The following is a 15,802-nucleotide window of genomic DNA, read 5'->3' on the forward strand; positions in this document are numbered from 1 at the left end:
CTTTTAAAAATCCACTTTTTTGTTGATTGTTCTGCTGTCTTCTTATTTTCTAATTATTATTTCCCCCTTTGAACTTTTTTCATTCTTTATGCTTGCTGTGTATTTCATCTGCCTTTTTTCTACTTTCTTACACTTATTAATTTAGGATCTTCTTCTTCTTCTTCACTATAGGCTTCTGCTGCAATGTATTTTCTCTGTGTATTGACTTAATTGTATCCTTTAGGCTCTGGTATGTTATGTTTCAATTGACATTCATCGCAAATTATTTTCTAATTTCCCTTGTGGTTTCGTTTTTGATCCACTGGTTATTTAGAAGTGAGTAGTTTCGTTTCTTTATAGTTGTGAGGGCTCCAAATTTTCTTCTGTTAGTGATGCCTAATTTCATTCCATTGTGTTTAGAGACACACTCTATCTAATTTCAAATTTATTGAGACCTCGCTACTTATTCTATGGCCTACAATGGCATCTATCCTGGAGTGTGTTCCACATGTACCCAAGAAGATTCACTTGGTTCTTGCTTAATGGAGTGCTCCATAGTAGACTAGCTAATAATATTCAACTCCTCATTGATTTTGAATTTTTCACTGAAAGTGGAATATCTATGTATATAGCTATCATTGTTGAGGTGTCTACTTCTCAGAGAACCTATTTTTAAGGCCACCTTTACCTATGACTAGTACAGCAGCTAATGATTGCAACCCATGTCACTTACACAGCATTTGCCCATGATTTGCCGCTGACTTTTCAACAGCAAACTTAAATGATGACTGTCTTTTATTCAGTCAAGAATATTCAATAGAAATGATATTTAAAGAAATAAGATAACCTGACTTGAACCTGGTAAAGTCAGTGCTTGAATTAAAGTATGCTAGTTAAAATCTTATGTGTTTTCCATGAGAGCAGGGTGTGGCCCCTCCCCCACTTTATTCCCTAGGCATCAAATTATAGCTGCTTGTCACCTGCAGAGTTCTGTTCTTCCTCTTTCCTTTTGACCACCAAGCCCTGTTCATTCTCAGCCTACTGACTTTGGCAGAGCCTCTGCCTGGCTTCCATCCAGCTGTCTATGTCAATAGCTCACCTCCTGGGCTCACATATTCCAGTATTAAATTCTTACCAGTCTTTGGGACCAGAGCCAGGAGGCTCTGATGATGACAGCAGACTTCCCCACCTGTCTATTCAGATACTGCCAGCTGGGCAGTGTCCCTCTCCTCAGCCTGCCTAAAATCATCTTTCCAAAACTACCGTCCCACCCTTCCTGGCTCCAGCCCTTCTCTTGGCAAAATATAAGAAAGACATTGCAAGACAGAATCATACAGCAAGGTATTTTTCAAAATCCTTGTATAGAAAATAATTGATGAAATCTGAGTGTACCTACAGGAGAGGAAACAACTGTATGAAAAGTGGAGGGACACTTAGTGATTTAATTTTGTTTTACATTCAGCAAACAAAATAAGTCATTCAGCTGTGGTTTTGTTTCTTGTTTGTTTGTTGTGTGAATTGGGCAGATGTGTCTTTCAAGCAGGTGCACAATGGTTCCATGGATCAAGAGTCTGTGTAACTGGGCCAGGAGTATGTGTGTTTGTGTGTGTGTGCACGGTGACCTGCAATTGAAGTTGTTTCAGATTAAGTCTGAAGTTTGACTTGGAAATCTTGGGATTAGAGTCTATGGGTGTGGCAAGAGAAGGACATGCTTTAGATGAGGGTATGCAATGGGGCTTTGGAGTGCCAAAATAAGTCAAAAGCAGATTGAAAAATATATAAACATTTCACTAGTGCACATACCCATTACTTGATGTAGATATCTTTATAAACAACCTGTTCGACAGGTGAGTTACAGCTTAGCATTGTATATCCCAATACAGATGGCTGAATAAAATGAAATATAAACCCAATGTATTGATTAGTGAGCAAGAAAATACAGTCATTGTCCTAGACTCAAGTGATGGTACATGGTAAAGTCATTGTGGAAGACAGATGTATGAGTTTGTGAGGATTGGTGTCTGTCTCTGTTGGCAAGACCTTTTGGAAGAGATTTTGGTATTCCACAAAAGACATCGAGCATGCAATAATTTAGTGTTTTGATCTTTTCAGAATTGGCTCATTACTCTTCTAACTTTGTAATTGATACAAGTGAAAAGTGGTTATTTCTTATTCTTCTCATTGGTTAGACTATGGGAACAGGATTCTAATTCAAAGTATGAGGGAAATGCACTTCTTATTGGCTTCTGGGGAAGAATAAACCCATAGTGCCTTTGGGCTATGGATTTTTATGGTGTCATTTTGACATCTGGGCTTGGATAAAGCAAAGAGTCTTTGTCCTTTTACCCAGAAAAGACAAATGCAAGTATTTAATAGTGATAAATCGGAGACCATTTAAATTGTCCTTATCAGGGGAGTAAATAAAAAGAGTAAACTTATACATGAGATTACAAGTTGGTAAGAGGAATGAGTGGATATAAGCAAAGGGATAGGTTCCTCCCAAATCACAAAATAAGTTAGGAGGCATAATACTAGTTACACATGTTTGAAACAAAGACTCAATGTTATTCAGCTTTAAAGAATATATACACAATTTATGAGTGTGTATAACATAAAATTTGGAGTTTATACTAAATTCATAATTAAGATTGGAGTATGTTATTGATCAAGTAGTTCTTTAAGAAGATTTGTATTTGCATATTTCAATAACTATAAAGTGATATATGCATAACACAAAGTGAAGTTTTTAATTGGGTTTGATATTTGGGATAATTCATTACTTTTTAAGTGTATTTTTTAAAAGTGCTTGGGCTTGGGCTGGAGAAATGGCTGAGCAGTTAAGAGCATTTGCTGCTCTTAAAATGAATGTGGGGTTAATTCCCAGAATCCTCATGGCATCTCATAACCATCTGTAACTTTGGTTCCAGGGTATCTGAAGCCTTCTTCTGGCATCCATGGGAGCCAGACAGGCACATAGTGCACAGCATATATGTAGGCAAAACAATCACAAGCAGAGGGTAAACTTATATTTGAAAAGTACTTAAGCTTGCAAAATTAAAAAAAAAAGGTAAGAGATAATCTGGAACATTTATTTAGTTTCATCTACTTGTGAGGCTAAGGCAGAAAGATCAGGAGTTCAGCCTCAATAAGGAAGGGGGAGAGAATAAATGTTAAGTTTTTTTTTTTTTCCAGAACAAATGCTCAGTACAAAAGAGCACTTGTTGCACGTGCACAGGGTCCTGAGTCCAGATCTTATCTCTCATGTAAAATGCAAGATGTGTCAACTCATGTATTTATGACTCTAGGGATGTGGGGAATGGGGGCCACTTAGAGACAGAGGATTGCTGGACTTTGCTGATCAGCAGCCTTGCTTCAGGTTCAGTGGGAGATGTATTGCAGAGAGAGATAAAGCTAGACACCTGACATATTTCTCTGGACTCTGCATATAACACATATACATATACCACAGTCCCATCTCTTCAGCCTCAACTTTGCTCATTTCTATATTGGGAAAAGAAAGCAGTTGTAACCTTCACTTTGAAATAACAGGAAAACATTGCAACATTCAGGGCTTAGCTCTGCAACCTAGACTCAGTGAGGAGATGAAGAAAGGATGTGACATTAAAGAAACAACAGACACATGAATCAGAAGAGCTAGGTCAGGTGAGCTGATGGAGTGCTGTCAGCTAAGGCAATAACATGGAAACGGAGTGCATTTATTGGGTACAGCACAGGAGAAAGGGTTAGCTAATCATGCTAGGAGTGGAAGAAGTGTCTGTAGGAACTCTCTATAGGCAAGAATTCTCAGTGTGTAAACATCTGGGAGAATGAAGTTATAGTTTCTTGGTTTTACACATGCTGGTCAATGTTTATAAACATTCATATTGAAATCGGACAAAGGCTTTGCCTTTCTGAATCCAAAGGGGAAAAGACCCTGTCAATTTCCCACAGATCTGAGGCCTGGACATAGCTGTGCTCATGTCCACAATATAAATTCACTCAGGACTTCATCTTCCCATTACACATTTGCTCAGGACTTCCTCTACTCCCATAAGAAAGAATGAGTTTTGTTTGCAGGAACTTTTATACCTTGTAGGGAAATGCTTGTCCTTTCTTTAAGAGAGTCTTCTTAATAAAAGTATTTAATTTCAATGGAATGTGTCAGAATGCTAATCAAATCTATGTGTGGAGAGCTGGAGACATTTCTGCAATAATGTGCACATGTAATGTACATCTTTCACATCAGTTCCCTGACAAGGATACACCAAAATCTACGATGGAGTCCTAGGGTACCACTCAATGCCCCCAGAAACCCAAGACTGACACAGACTGGAAAGCAGTCATTATTAAACAATGTGATAAATACTATAATAAAGATATGTATAGATTTATAGATGTACCTTGTTTTTGTCAATGACTAAGTAATAGTGGACGTCTCTTCCACCATGAAGAACTTGAATTCAATAGCTGTGTTCACTTCCTGTTTGGACCACCATCAACACAGAACTGTGATTTTTAAAATAATAACACAAATGAAGGGAATGCTACAAATAACTGGCTTTCTGCAGGGATCCAACAATTTAGGATACTGTTCTGAGGCAACACAAACACAGCAGAGTGGCCTCCCAAGGCTGAAAGGAGAGGACATAGTTTGGAGATTAGAGAGGCTGAGGTGGAATTTGCAGAGATGATTACAGAGGAGGGTACTTCAGGACATAAAGGGCCCCAGACTCTATGTTGTGTGACCCTTGAGCTGTTTGTAACTAAGAAGCAGTACTCATGTAGGGTTTCAGGTGAAACTCAAGGAGGCCAAGTGAGCTCCCAACTTACCAGAGTAATTCTCAGGTCTCAGAGGCATTTATGTCTCAACGAGACCAGAGAGCCACTTAGTTGAACATGTTTGTCACACAGCAAAGAAACAGAGCATACTGAAGCTAGTAAAAGTAAATCTCAAACTTTCAGAAATAAAGAGATACAGCATCTGCAATGAAACAGGGAAGGCAGTTTGGTTGAAGTTACAGGCTGTGAAATTAGGAAGATGAAAGAGTTGACTTTCAAAGAACCTAGAGTAATGAAAAGTACAATATTCCTTCATTAAATCTCTAAGGTCCTAGAAAAGGATCAGTAAAGTATAGTAAACCAAAGGAAAGAAATTATACAAGGTAAAAATCAGTGAACAGAAAGTAGACATACAGAAAAATCAACAAAATCAAAGGCTTGTTTTCTTTGTAAAGATTAATATAATCAGCAATCTGAAAGTGATCACAGTTTAAGTCTATAAAAGAAACAACACACATTGCTGATGCCAAGTTAACAGGGAGGCACAACTACGAATCCCAAGACATTGAAGCTGACAGAAAGGCAGGGTAAATTATGGAGATATGAGAGAAAAAGGAGCTCCTAGTCTTGGAGTCTGATTGAAACTTCTCATCAGTTAAGAAGCACAGAGGCCAACACAATCAACAATAGTTGTTGTAAATGTTGCCAAAATAGCAATAGTATTCCTTTCATATACAGATATTTTATGTTAAAATAATAATGATGACCCCAGGTTTAAGTCCAGGTATATATGACATCAGAAAGGAATACATTTATTTCTCCAGATATTTTTTTCAGGGAATCTCAAAGAAGACCATTAATGTTATCTACAGAAAATATGTCCTACCTCCCTTCATCTCTGGGAGCTACAATTTTACTGTATCAATTGTAGTCCAGGGAGGTATCTCTCAAGAATTACTCTGTGGTCTGATATATGTTCCTCAGCTATACTTCAGAGCCATCAGCTTCGCTTCCTCTCTGCTGGCCAGCTTTCATAACACTAGAAAGTGTTAGGCAGGCTTCAGGAGAAAAATCATCAACATCCTTACTTAGCTCTGAACCCAGTGAGCTGTAATCATGCCCAGTGTGGTAAGATACACTCACTCATGCAATAATAGCATCAATGTTATGGAGGCAACTAGCTCACTCTATAGGAGAAAACAATTGCCTAGTACTGTAAATCTGTCCCAGAACTTGTGGTTGAGAGGTCTTAGGCTCTAGGGGTTAATCTACTGTTACTGTTTTGCTAAATGGACATGATATTAAACTATCCTTTAAATTTGTATCTCTCTATATCTCTATGTCCACAAATTAGTGTAGCTTTTAGACCTCATCAGAGAAGTTCCTTTGGGCAGTAGACAGTAATTAAGACAGGAGATCAGAACTGGTCAAATTGCAGAGAATAAATGTCTGTGTAGTACTCAACCATAAATGGGACATCTCCATCATACACATTCCTCCTAAAACTCAGGGACCAGTGTGGAAGAAGGGGACAGAAAGATTGTTTGAGACAAAGATTGGAGATGACCAGAATAAACAGTGGACAACCAAACCCTGTGAGTATGAGGGCAGCACAAATTGGATTTGGTAGGTTGTAAAAAAAAAAAAAATGGACTTGAAGTTGGGAAAGGATGGGAGGTTGTTGGTGAAAGGTGGCTATTTGGGCACATAGGGGAAGGCATAGAAGTGAATATGATCAAAATAATTTATATATATTTTTTTTTCAAAGAGTTAATTAAAATGCTATATTTAAATTAAAATTCCAAATCATAGTTTTAAACCTTCCCAAATCCTATATAATGTGCCTATTGTAAGAAACAGTGAACTACAACTCCTCTTTAAGAAGGCCATACCCATGATTTGAGGTGTTTCTTTCTTACTAAGAATCTTTCTTTCTTTTAATCCTTGTCCTTAAGCCTACATTATAACACCTGCATTAAACCCTAAGTCTGTTTCATACTGACTAGTCCTGACATTCATTTCTGACATCATCTGTGGTTTATGCAAGTTGAGGTCACTAAAAGGTTAAAGGGGGCTTCCAGGCTTCTTGGATGACAGTGATGGAACTGTGCCTCTGACCCCTTCACTGTTGACAACATGATAAGGTACAAAAAGGAACATCACGAGCACCTTAACATTATGTGTTGCAGAATATTAGTAAAATGATAAATTACTTAAAAGATACAATTTACCCAAACTAATCTGAACATAAATAGAAAAGACTATCGTATGTATTAGAGATATTAAATTCATAAGTAGAATTACTACACATTAACATTTCAAATTCAAATTCATGAAATTATATTTTCAATACTAACAGCAATCACCTGTGTGTGTGTGTGTGTGTGTGTGTGTGTGTGTGTGTGTGTGTGTACAAAATTAGCACCAAAACATTAAACATTTATGAAATATGGGCAAATTCTTTGTACTGAAAGTTTTAAAACATGACTAATATTTTAAGAGGGAATCGCACATTCATGACTTTGCAACTCAATATTAAGAAGCTATTTCTACTTGGGCATTTTGGCACACACTTTTAGTCCTAGTGCTCAGAAGGCAGAAGCAGTGAATCTCTGTAACTTTGAGGCTGACCTGGTCTACAGAAGGAGTTCCTGGCCAGTCAAGGCTGCATAGTGAGACTCTGTCTTATAAATCCTCATTTGTTCCCAAATTGGAACTGAACAGATGTCTAAATTCAAAATGGAATTTTTTTTTTGTGGAAAACAATGGGGTGATTCTAAAGAATCCAAAATTTTTTAAAGTGAAGGTACAAATTAAACAACATCTATTACCTGCTTTCAGAGCTAACTATAAAACTGTAGCAATCAATCAATTAGGCATGTGAATAGAATAGATAATTTACAGGTATGTGCATAACTGACCAAGTGATTTTCAACAAATGGGGCAAGGAATTTCAATATACAAAAATAAAGCTTTCTAGCAAATATTTGTTACCAAATATGGAAAGAAGCACTGAGTGGTGCATTTATAACATAGGAACTCTGACAAGTTTTGTTAAATAACTTATTTTTAAAACTAGACAAAATATTTGACAGATATGTCATGAAAGAAAATACACATGAGGCCCAAGAAGTGCTTGAGACTATGATTGACAGTGTTGAGTATAACACCTAGGAAAGCAAATCACCCAGTATCAAATCCTTGAAAGTCCCCTTTAGAGTACTCTGGCTTCAGCCAAGTCAAAGAAGCAATACAAAGTGTCCAGAGAGAGGCCAGAGGGTTCAAATGGAGGCACAGGGGACAATGGGGTCTGAGAAGATCTGCCTTGTCTATTGAGGGCACCGGCTTCCTTCATGGGAGCTGTCAGGTGCTTCTAGAATGCTCTCCTTGTCATAGCAGGACAGATGTAGCTTGCTAATGACACCAGTGCTTATCACATGCCATCCATAGACTATCTTCTTGTGCAGTGAGCATGGTGATTGAGGATCCCCTGAGAAGACAAGTAACCTTGGTCTTGCCACTCCAGTGCAACACCAGGGAGAACGCATGAGTCTCTGCCACTGAACCAGAAGGGTTTCCTGTTTATTAATCCATCTTGAACTTGCTCAGGGCAGTAGAGAAGACCTGGTTCTCCAACTTTTGTCTAAGAAGCTCTGTGGTAGGTAGGGAACACTCCTTCAGCCTTTGATCTTCCAGGCAGTAGTTCTGGCTCTTGGAGGACGCTGTCTGTCATAGTAGCTAACTGATGTTGTTGACATCCCTGATGATGGTTAATTTCAATGACCTTTATATGGTTTCCCAGGCTCTGTTTGTTTCCTTTGGTTAATGAAACTTGGCTGGGATGTTATAATTAGTCATTAGTGAACACAAATTGAAACCAGGTCAGTTAGGTGTTGTCTGGGTACCCAACAGAGCAGCCAACCTGCAGAACAACAGCAACGCTGAGGACTGTTGAGGATGAGGAGCATGAGAGCTAGTACATGGCTCATGGGCATGCAGAGTTGCACAGCCAGTTTGAAAGCTGTTTTACAGCATCTTAATAATACAAAATCAATTTATAATAAGACCTAGCAATTCCTTTCATGCACATATTTACCCAAGACAGATAGAGACTTATTTTTACACCAATATTTGGACATGATGTTCAAAGCCACTCAATTTCTTACCAAAACTGAAAACTCACGTACATCAAGGGAATAGCAAACACACTTTAGTACATTTGGTCAGTGAAATATAGTCAGCAATAAGAGGAAGAAGGTATTGATCAGTAGCACAGATGGAGCACAAAGCATACTGTGTCAAAGAAGGAAAATAAAACACACTTGCTATATGATTTGTTTACATTAAATTTAGCAAAGATAGTACATTGTCAAAAAAGAAATAACAACATTGGACTTCAATGGTGTAGAGTTGCTTGAAAAGTCAATTTTGAGGATAATGGAAACTGTTTGATACCTTGCCTGATATACTAGTTGCAGCAATATGAAAACCCATTAATCTGTAACCTCAAAAGAACGCACTTTTAAGATGTAAATTACAGCTCATAATTACAATTAATAAAGATAAAACCAAAACTTGTATCCCTAATTATACAATGTAAAATTAATTACTTAAACTTAATTAAAATAATGTTGAGATGGATCATAGACTAGCACTAAAACTTTGAAAGTTTCCTGAAGAAAACAGAAATACACATTTCTAACATTGGACAAGCAAAGTTTTATTTTTCCCCAAGGGGGAATAAAATACATTTAATAAATGCTTTTGGGGCATGTAGAAAAGGAACCCATTTTTTTTTTGGAAATTAGGGAAGGCTTTTTAGAAAGTGGACTCTTGACAGAATTGCATAATTTCTGGTGCAGCATGATCCATGCGCACCATGAGGAACCAACAGCATCAGGACAAGCATTCAAAGGCAAAAGGATAAGGAAGGATGTCTTTCTGTATCTAAAGAGTATTCTAACAAATGTCCCAAATGCCACTGTCTATATTAAACAGGGAGGTGACTTTAAAGATGTGGAGTAGCTTGGGTGATAGAGGATAGGAAAGGCGGGATAAGAAAATTTGGCAAGCAGCTTACCTCTGCCTTGTCTCTAGGTGGCATCCATATTCACTTCAGGTCAAGGTAATTGTCTTATGAAAGAGTGTGACGTCATCATTGTCAAATTAGATTTTTCAAGAAAACCTGAACACTGAAAGTTTTATGCAGGATCTCCCGAGTTTCAAACCTTGTAACAGTGTGTGCGCCAACACCGTGTAGGTCAAAGCACAGAACAGCGAAATCACACATACACACATCTCCAGACAGGCTGTATGTCTTCCGGTTTACAGCCTGTGTCCTGAGTGTAAATCTTGTGGAATTTAGTATCTTGAGGGAGGATGATGAATGACTATTCAGAAGTTTCTGACTGGGACAGTTGATTGCAGTGACTGGATTCAGAAATCAGACATTACAAGCATGTGCAGGCACATGTATGTGTCTGTTTGGCTCATCTTCAGTTTGGAGTGCTATGTAAAGGAATTTTCCAGAAGGTGTTGGAATTCCTCAAACTATTGTTAAAGGACAGAATGAAAGCTGGAAAATTGGATATTATAACTGATTGTGGGATTTTGGTCTGTACTCTCTCTTTAGAAACTGTCCAACTCGGTTTCCTGATGCTACTGTTTAAGCTGACTCTCTCAATACCTACTTAATAGTTTACTTAAGGTAAGTTCCTTGGCTTACTAGTCTCTTCAAAACCTACCTCCTATTTCTTTTGTGTAATGTGGTTTTTTTCTTATGTAAGACCATCCCAAAGTGACAAAGCCATTGATTACTTCCTAAGGTCCATTGACAAACTCCATGAAAACCATCAATGCATACTTGCCAATAGGAATATTTTAAAGCATTTCCTCCCCCCATGCCCCAATGTCCAGGCTCCAACCAGTGGAATAAGGAAACATGGAACCCATCGGAAAATTCTTGGTGTGCTTCTCAGCTGGTAAGAGAAAGTCGTTAGAATTTTAAGCTGGAGAGATTGGATATGAGCTTTGAAGAGATGAATTTGGTAAGAATTTTTAAAATGAACTGGATGATGGAAGCCAGACTACCATGAATTCTATTTTGAGACTTTCACTATCCCCACACTAAGAGGTAATTTACAGGTTCATTGTTAGTTGTTCATTGTATGGTGATAGCAAAAATAAAAATAAAAATAAAAATAAAAGCAGTGAAAATTCACCATGAGGCTTGCTGATTTTTAGAATCAGTCTTTGAACTTGTTTTCATTTGCCTGCGAGTATGCTTTTTGTTAGTCATGAATCTTTCTTACAAACTAGATTTGATTTGAAATCAATTTAAGAATATTTGTTAACTCTCTGGTACAGTGCTGCCTTGTGTCTGTCCAGATAGGAAATAATCCAGTAAATGGGCCTTGCTCACAAAGGGGTGAAAATGTGAATCCCCAAGCTAAAGAGGAAAGATACAAGAGGGATCTCCAAGTTCCTTGCACATTCCTAGTTCCAGCAAGGTGCTAGGGTGACAGGTGGTCTGGAAGTGTGAGAATGAAGGTAGCCAGAACGCCGCTAATCTTCACATAGAAATCGCCCATTTGCAGTTGCTCTTAGAAGATTAATGAGGAGATGGATGTGCATAGAAAACCTCTAAATGACTATATTTTTACATTTGGAAACTGCGGGCAACACCAGCCCACACCATCTGTTGGCTTGGCAGCTGTGACAGTTGACAGCATCGCTCAATGGAGGAGCCAGCATTCACTTTTGGGAGGATAAACACATAATTAAGCATGGCTGGGAGAGTTTTCGGACAGTGGTTTCTGTGGAAAGTCTAGAACCGACTTTTTTGCTTTCCAAGCTGTGCAAGGCTCAGAACTTTAAAGTTCTCTCTCAGCACAATCGGCTCAGTCCCCCTCACCTCTCATGGAACTCCTTTCTTTAGCACGGTATGACTGTTGCTGTCCCTATCTGACCTGCTGTGTTTACCTGGAGGACATCCATGCATGATTGAGCCCACTCACCTTCCACTTTGGTAAGGGGGTCTTCATCAGTTTGATGCAGCCCTTCCTCCTCCTCCACAAGGATATATTAAGGTTTAACAATCAATGGGGAGAGGATTCTTCTTTGATACTGTAGGGGATTGTAATCTTCACCCATCCTCCTGTAGGTAGCCAGCTTAAACATGTTGGTTCACCAACCTGGATCCTGCAGTAATTCTTTGGTCTGTCTGGGTAAATCGACATCTGTTCATGTCCTCCTTGGAAAACTTGCACAAACAATTCTGAATAAACCCTGTCTTGGTACTCAAGACAGGTACTTCCTTCCTCAAGACCGAAAGCTTTTCTTGCTTGAGTTCTTACTTTTCTTCCTTGCTGGGTTCTCACACTTACTCAGCTGGATTCCTTTTACTCTTTTGCACAGTGCATTTGTCAGCCCCAATACTGGACAAAAATTCTACTCTCAATGTCTTTGAAACATCCATGCCTGTTTGTTGCAAGATTCATTTATGTGAAGGTGATGAGTTGATCTATTCTGACTTTCAACATTTAACTAAGATTATCTATTTGAATTCCTCTTCTGCAAAGTTACACTAAAATCTCTTCTGGAATATACATTACTTTTTAATGTATTTGATGGCAAAATCTAGTGTAGATTTTAACCTAAAGTGACCTGGAACTATTACTTAATTATTTTTATTAGCAGGACTATTACTATTTCACTAAACAAATATATAATTTGCCATTTGACAGAAGATATATATTAGATCTACATTATTGTACCACTAAAACAAAAATATGAATTCTGAAGCACACTTAACCCCGACTGTCCAGTACATTTTTATGAAACTAACAAGCTTGTGCCATGGTTTTTATTTTTTAATTTTCATTTTTTTACAGTAATCTTGGAAGGTGACCAGTGCTCTGCTGCATCCATTTTCAGATGATAAGTGGGAGAGCTAAGCTTTGAAACTAGATGTTCTTCCATACTCCCCGGTGCTTTTGCACATTTCCTTCCTTAGCAGCTATTGTTAATTGTATTTTTAAACCAAAGGTTTCAGTAACAAAGTAAAACTTGGAGAACGAGAAGCAGTGAATAAAAGACTCTCAGCCTGCAGACTTCTTTGTTGTGAACGCCTGTCTGCCTTTTGTTCTGGGCAGTCATTCCAGATCTCAGACAAAATAGACATGACCCATGTGTGCTGTTTTGCATAATGCTTTCCTTCATTTAACTTCTGTTATACGCTACTCTATTGCGCTAACTTATCTTCCACAACATGATTTAGCTATTTTGGAAGCTTCTGGTACAGGGGATTCATGGTGTATTCTCAGAAACAGAGTTTGGATTTTGCTTAGTACTGATTTCCATTCTACCCCCTCTTCTACCTTCCCTCATAGACACCCACCTCAGAAAGTTCTCATATACATGAAAGAAAGGTAAATATTCATATCAAATGAATGTTATAAAGAAACTGTATGGTAACAAATTACTAAGTATATTCGGAGTGTTATTTAGGTTCGAAATTTAGGTCCAGAAAACATAAAATGTTTTCCTCTGTATTTCACAGTATATATCTGTTTCCCTTTGATGCTTTATTTTCTGCTGCAAGATTTTTCTATCCTGAATATTGACAGAGGCCCATTCTCCTTCTGTGAATTGTCTCTTTCCAAGCTTGTTATGTCTGTTGAGAATACTGTTTCCAAATGTGCTATTTATTAATACGAGCATTTCTGAAATTAAAAAATAAAGGATTATATATTTTCTAAGTAATTTTAATCATAATATACTAAGAACCAGTCTTGCTTTAATGTTTTCATACTTGTTCTTTTTTTAAGATCTAACTACATATCTATCATCTATTTATCAATCTAAGTATCTATTTACCACCTGTCACCTATTTATCTTTAGTCTATCTATTGTGGTAGCCCACAAAGGTTTCCTTGTTAGATCTGAGCTTGCTTTACACAGCATAGCTGCATTAGGGGATGGCTTGACCACGTGTAGGCTTACCAGGTGTCTGGGGTGGTCTTCACTTGGCTGTGCTGGGGGGAGTTCCTTTGCTCTACCCTTTGGCATTCCTTTCCAGGGAGTGGGTCTTCCAAACGCCACATTTCCCACACCACCCTGGGGCAGGGATTCGGCGCTGGGCTCTTCCCTGTTCACTCGCCGTTACTGAGGGAATCCTGGTTAGTTTCTTTTCCTCCGCTGACTAATATGCTTAAATTCAGCGGGTCGCCACGTCTGATCTGAGGTTGCAGCCTCGATCAGAAGAACTTGGGTCCCCCACAAGAGGCGCTTTAAAAGCCCTTTAGTAGAGACAGAAGGGGCTGGTGTGTTTTGACCCAGGCCTTCCAGAGCTATCCTATGTTCTAACTATCTCTCTCCTCTATACTTCTGTCTACATACTTCTCACTTTTCCTTCCTCAAGAGTACCCTGGGAGAAAAAGAGAGAGCTGGTCTCCCTCAATCTATCATCTATCTATCTATCTATCTATCTATCTATCTATCTATCTACTATCTATGTCTATCAGCTATTCATCATTTGCCCATCACTTATTTATTTATAGTCTCTATATTTATCTATCTATAATCTATATACCATCTACTATCAATCTATTCACAAACTGTTTTATCTATTACATATAATTCATATATAATATAATTTTAAATATATAAAATCATCTGTGCCATTTCATTTTTTATGATGTTTCTACCTATCTACCATCTATTTTTTCTAACTATATTTAACTGCTTAGTGGTATCAATGAAGGTCAGCCATTTAAGATTGATGAACACTGCATAGTACTGTCTGTACAAGCAATACAGACAGTACTCTGTGGAACAGCTCTGACTATGCTCTTAAAGGATCTGAGTAAGAATTTCTAGAGTACAATGGTTCATTCATAAAAAATATAAAAGTTGAATTTCTGAAAATAATGCTACATTGTTGTAGTGGTTTGAATAGAAATGGCCCCCATAAGTTCATAGACTTGAATGCTTGGTCATCAGGGAGTGGCACTATTAGTAGGTGTGGCCTTGCTGGAGGAAGTGAGTCACTGGGAGTGGGCTTTGGGGTTTCAGAATCTCAAGTTAGGCCAGTGTCTCTCTCTTCCTGCTGCCTGCAGATCTAGATGTAGAGGTCTCAGTTACCTCTCCAGCCCCATGTCAGCCTGCATGCTACTGTGCTTCCCACTATAATGATAATGGACTAAACCTCTGAACTGTAAGTTAGCCCCAATTAAATGTTTTCCTTTATAAGAATTGTGTGCTCATGGTATCCCCTCACAACAATAGAAATCCTAACTAAAACAATTGTTTTTGAACACCTTTGATAGTTAAATAATTAGTAAGAAATTCATGTATGTTTTTTGTTTCCCACCCACACTAAATCCAGGTATACATCAAGTTTGAAATCTGGTGGCTATAAAATGGGGATTTCATTCTAATGTGCAATTTTCAATGCTTCTGAAATTGGGAACAATCTTTATGCTTTGGTTGTCCATTAGTGGTTTTATAACTACATATTCCTTTGTCCTGGTACATTTACCCTTGGATTTTTGTCCTTATTTCTATTCAATAGTTTACATAGACATAAAGGAAAAATGTTCCATTTAATTGGAATATTTAAATTCTTTCAATTTTTAATTCATTTTTATTTTCAAAATTAAATTATAGCTACAACAATTTCCTCTTTCCTTTTCCTCCATTCAACCTCCCTCTAACTCTCTCTCAAATTGTGGCCCATGGCCTCTTTTTATTTAATTTGAAAATATATAAGATATATTCTCTATATATAAATATATATTTCTAAATATGCAAATATAATCTTCCCTGAGGAAGACTATTTTCTCCCACCCTCATCATTTCTTAGTAGCCTAAAGTTCTTACTGTTGGATTTTTTTATACTAGATCTATTCATTGATATTTACATAATAATAATACAGCATTATTTATTTTTGGGTTTGTTTTTGTTTTTGTTTTTGTTTTTTGGTTTTTGGTTTTTTGAGGCAGGGTTTGTCTGTGTGGCTTTGTGCCTTTCCTGGAACTTGCT

Source organism: Onychomys torridus, chromosome 13, assembly GCF_903995425.1.
Source record: "Onychomys torridus chromosome 13, mOncTor1.1, whole genome shotgun sequence".
Taxonomy (NCBI): domain Eukaryota; kingdom Metazoa; phylum Chordata; class Mammalia; order Rodentia; family Cricetidae; genus Onychomys; species Onychomys torridus.